The sequence below is a fragment of the Marmota marmota genome, unplaced genomic scaffold (genome assembly GCF_001458135.2).
Source record: "Marmota marmota marmota unplaced genomic scaffold, marMar, whole genome shotgun sequence".
NCBI lineage: Eukaryota > Metazoa > Chordata > Mammalia > Rodentia > Sciuridae > Marmota > Marmota marmota.
In genome coordinates this window covers 2,805,276-2,811,090 of record NW_025999999.1, presented here as the reverse complement: position 1 = coordinate 2,811,090, position 5,815 = coordinate 2,805,276, and positions in this window count along the sequence as shown.

Here is a 5,815-nt window from a genome sequence, read left to right as displayed (position 1 = left end):
TTTTTTTTTTTTTTTTTGGTACTGGGATTGAACTCAGGGGCACTCAACCACTGAGTCACATCCCCAGCCTTATTTTATATTTTATTTAGAGACAGGATCTCACTGAATTGCTTAGTGCCTCATTGAGTTGCTGAGGCTGGCTTTGAACTCACAATCCTGCCTCAGCCTCCCAAGCCACTGGGGATTACAGGCATGCACCACCATGCCCAACTTCCATTACTTTTTTTAAAATTTAAAATCATGCAGACTGTGTTTCCTGCATGATTTATTACATTAGAAATCAAATACCTTAAGATATATAGAACCACACCCCCACATCAACTATTTCAAAATTAAATGGCGCACTTATAGAGATCTCTGAGGTCAAGGAAAAAAGCACAAGAAAAGTAAATAAAAATTCTTTGCATTAAATGGTAACAAAAGCTGAAAGTATCAGGATCTCTGAGATCAAACAGTATTCAGATGAACATTTATAACTTAAAGTACTTGTATCAGAAAGCAGCTAGAATAACAAATTACTTTAAAATTAAGTAGTAGGATTACTTTAAAATAAAAGTAGGAGCAGAAATATATGAAATAGAGAATAAATAATACAGCTAAAATTTGATAAAAATCAAGTAAGTCTAATCAGGAAAAAAAGCAAGAACACAAAAATTAATATTGAAGGAAAGAGAACTATCAAAATAACCCTACAGATGCTAAAAATATATTAAGGTAATATTAAAATTGTACACCAACATATGTGATAGCTTATATAACATGGTCTATATTAGAGAAGAATTCGTGTGCTGCTGAGAAGAAAGTGTATTCAGTCATTGATGGATGAAATATTCTACATGTCTGTTAAGTCTAAATTATTGATTGTATTATTGAGATCTATAGTTTCTTTATTTAGTTTTTGTTTGGAAGATCTAGCCAGTGGTGAGAGAGGTGTGTTAAAATCACCGAGTATTATTGTATTGTGGTCTGATTTCTGAAGTTGAGAAGGATTTGTTTTATGTACGTAGATGCTCCATTGTTTGGGGCATAAATATTTATAATTGTTATGTCTTGTTGATGTATAATTCCTTTAAGCAGTATGGAATTTCCTTCTTTGTCCCTTCTGATTAACTTTGGCTTGAAGTCCACTTTATCTCACGTAAGCATAGAAATACCTGCTTGTTTACAGGATCTGTGTGATTGATGTTTTTTCTATCATTTCACCTTCAGTCTGGGGATGTTTTTGCCCATGAAGCAAATCTCTTGGAAATTCATATTTCCAAGCATATTGTTGGGTCTTGTTTTTACATCCAATCTGCCAGTCTATGTCTTTTGATTGATGAGTTCAAGGTTATTATTGAGATATGATTTGTGTTCCTGTTAATTTTACTTTATTTCTAGTTTTCAATTTGAATTAGTTTCTTCTTTAATTGACTGTTCCTTTAGTGTAGTTCCTCCCTTCACTGGTTTTCTTTTTTTTTTTTTTTATTTCATCTTCATAGAATATTTTGTAGAGAATATTCAGAAGTGTAGGCTTTCTGCTTGCAAATTTTTTGACTTTTATTTATCATAAAAGGTTTTCATTTCATCTTCAAAGCTGAAGCCTAATTTTGCTGGATATAGGATTCTTGGTTGGCATCCATTTTCTTTCAGAGCTTGGTATACATTATTCCAGGACGTCCTAGCTTTGAGGGTCTGGGTTGAGAAATCAGCTGAGATTTGTATTGATTTCCCCCTATACATAATCTGATATTTTTCTCCTGCAGCCTTTAAAATTCTATCCTTTTTCTGTAAACTAGGCATTTTCATTATAATGTGCTTTGACGTATGTCTGTTGTAATTTTGCACATTTGGGGTCTTGTAAGCCTCTTGTATTTGATTTTCCATTTCATTCTTTAGATTTGGAAAATTTTCTGATATTATTTCATTGAAAAGATCATGCCTTCCTTTGGTTTGTATCTCTATGCCTTCATCTATCCTGATAAATCTTAAATTTGGTCTTATGTTATCCCATAATTCTTGGAATTTCTATTCATAGTTTCCTTAAATCTTTTCTCCATGGGCCATTTTATTTTCAAGATTACATATTTTGTCTTCATTGTCTAAAGTTCTGTCTTCCAAGTGGTCTAGTCTTTTTGTGATGCTTTTTATTGAATTTTAAAAAAATATTTAGCTTTTATAGGTGAACACAATATCTTTATTTTTTATTTTTATGTGGTGCTGGGAATCGAACCCAGTGCCCCACACATGGTAGGTGAATGCTCTGCCTGTGAGCCACAATTCCAGCCCTTCTATTGAATTTTTAATTTGGTTTATTGTTTTTTTCATTTCAAGGACTTCTGTTTGTTTTGTTTTTGTTTTTTTCAGAACCTCTCTTACTGAGTGAGCTTTTGCTACCTGTGTTTGCTCTCTTATATCATCCTTTACTTTACGGGTCAGTTTAACTATGTATGTTGTAACCTCCTTCTCTGGCATTTCTTCCACTGTGGTGTTGATGGGTTCTGTTACTGGAGTATCTTGGTTTGTTTAGGGCAAATTGTTCCATTGCTTTTTCATGTTGTTTGTGTGACTCCCCATCTAACAGTATAGCTCTGAGGCAGTAGAGTTTCTACCCTGTGAACTTATTGGGCCCCTGAAGGTTTCCAGTACCTCACTTGCTGAGAAGCTGCCTGTCTGTTTTCTTGGTTTCACTCTGCGGAGCAGCCAGGAATGTGAACTTCTCTATTCCACCATCTTCTTAATCTCTTTCTTTCTTTCTTCTTCTCCTTTTTTTTTTTTTTTTTAATACTGGGGATTGAACCCAGGAGCACTGAACCACTGAGCCACGTCCACAGCCCTTGTGTATATTTTCTTTAGAGACAGGGTCTTGCTGAGTTGCATGCTTGAATAATTTTATCAAAATGAATTCTACTGTCATGTACAACTAAGAAGAACCAATAAAACCAACCAACCAACAAATAAATAAAATAAAACAAATCAGAAATGATAACTATGTGGGTAAATAAGATTTTTTATTAAATAAGAAAACATTGGCCTGCCACAGTGGTGCACACCTGTAATCCCAGAGGCTTGGGAGGATGAGGCAGGAGGATTCAAATACAGCTTCAGCAACTTAGCAAGGCCATAAGCAACTCAATGAGACCCTGTCCCTAAATGAAATACAAAAAAAAAAAAAAAAAAAAGGGCTGGGGATGGGGCTCTGTGGTTAAGTGACCCTGGGTTCAATCCCCAGTACTTAAAACAAAAACAAACAAACAACAACAAAAAACTGTAAAAGCAAAATGTATGGCAATAGTAGCATAAATGTTGGGAGGGGAAATGAAAACACACTTTTATAGGATTTTATACCATACATAAAATCGTATATCATTTTAAGATAAAGTATGGTATGTAAAAGATATATACAATAAAACCTAAAGCAACTATTAAAATGAAAAACAGCTATAGCAAGTAAACAAGTAAACAAAGGATATAAATTGGAACCATAACAAATATTTAATTTCAGATAGGCAGGCAAAAAGCAGAAAAGGGAAATAAAAGATAGAAGAAAGAAAACCCAAACAAGTAGCCAGATGACAGATTTAAACATAATCACATCAATTCTAGTGAATACAAATAATTTAAATTAGAAGTCAGAAAGCTATGTCCTGAGACCAATAAATGGCTATTGCCTGTTTCTATAGTGCCCGTGAACTAATAATGGATTTTACAGTTTTAAATGGTTACATTTAAAATTTATATACAACCATTTACATAATAATTTTTATTTTGCCTCTTGGCCCATGAAGCATAAAATATTTACCCTCGGTCTTTAAGAAAAGTTTACCCATCTATGTTATAAATACACCAATTAAAAGGCAGAAAGTGTACAGATTAGATGGACATTTTATTGTCTTTGTCCATTCCTGGTGCTATAACAAAAAACTTTAGATGGGTAGTTTATAAATAATAGAAGTTGATTGCTCACAGTTCTGGAGGTTGGGAAGCCCAAGATCAATAGATGTGATATCTCGGGAGGGTTCACTCTCTGCTTCCAAGGTTGCCTCTTGTTGCTGTGTCCTCACATGGCAGAAGGCAAAAAGGTGGCTCTCTTAAAAAAAAAAAAAAAAAAAAAAAAAAAATTTTTTTTTTTTTTTTTTTTGGTACCAAGGATTGAACCCAGGGGGGTATATCTACTGAGCTACATTCCCAACCCTTTTAAAAATATTTTATTTAAAGACAGGGTCTTGCTAAGTTGCTTAGGACCTTGCTAAATTGCTGAGGCTGGCTTTGAACTTGCCATTCTCCTTCTTCAGCCTCTGGAGCTGCTGGGATTATAGGAGTGTGCCACCAGGCCCAGTTTCAAATTCTTTTATAAAGACATTAATCTCATTCAGGAGAGCAGAACCTGCCCACATGAGTTAATCACTCCCCCAAGGCCCTACTTCTTAAAATCACTTTGAGAATTAAATTTCAACATATAAAGTTTGGAGTTACATAAACATTTAGACCATTTTATGGCAATTAATAATGTTGCCAGTGGTGTCATGCTTGCCCAGCATGTGTGAGGCTCTGAGTTTAATCCCTGGCGCTACCAAAAAAAAAAAAAAAAAGCTGCTATTAACAATCATATCAGATTTTTATGTGAACATATGTTTTCAGTTCTCTTGGATCTATATCTAAGAGTCAGATTGCTGAGTCAGACAGAAACTCTATTTTACATATGGAGAAACTGCCAGGCTTTTCTAAAGTGGCTATACCATTTTACGTTCCCTCAAGCAATGTTAAGAAAGCTTCCAATTTCTCCACATTCTCACCAACCCTTTGTTATCTGTCTTATAAAATTATATCCATCCTATCAGGTGTGAAGTAGGATTTCACTGTGATTTTGATTTGTGTTTACCCGATTGCCAAGGATAATGATATCATTTTTATTTTTATTTTTTTATTGGCATTTGTATATCTTCTTTGAAGAAATGTGTGTTCAGATCCTTTGACCATTTTAAAGTTGATTTTTCATTTTGTTGTCAGGTCATAGAATTCTTTATGTATTCTGGCTACCAAACCCTTATCAGGTATATGACTTTTAAATAATTTCTATGAGATTTTTTTATTTTTACTTTCATGATTATTTTCTTTGAAGCACATTTTTAATTTTGATGATATTCAATTTTTTTTCATGGTGCTGAGGATCAAACCCAGGACCTCACACATGCTGCTAAGCAATTTCATCTATATTTTCTTTAATTGCTTGGGCATTTGGTACCATAGCTAAGAAATCATTTCCAACCCAAAGTCATAAAAAGTTACACTTACATTTTCTTATGATTATTTTATAATTATATATTTAGATCTTTGAACCATCTTGAGTTAATTTTTTAAATTTATATATGACAACAGAATGCATTACAATTCTTATTACACATATAGAGCACAATTTTTCATATCTCTGGTTGTATACATTGTATATTCACACCAATTCATGTCTTCATACATGTATTTTGGTTAATAATGATCATCACATTTCACAATCATTAATAACCCCATGCCCCCTCCCTGCCGCAGTCTGGCTGGGCACAAAATCACGAGCCACCACACAGCTTGTAGATTCAAACAGCAACTCTTTATTCCCGAACTCACACCAGCCGTATACAGACACGTTCTGGGGAAATCCACGTTCTCTGCCCAAATCCACGTTCTCTCCCAAATTCACCTTCACTGGGCTTCTGTCTCCCAAAATATACTGTCTGAATCCCGTGAGAACTCAAGGGGAACTCAGGCAGCAGGATACGCCCTATTCCCAGCAGGAATAATCTTAAACCTTAAACCTGGAACCTAAACTGGGAACGCCCTAAAC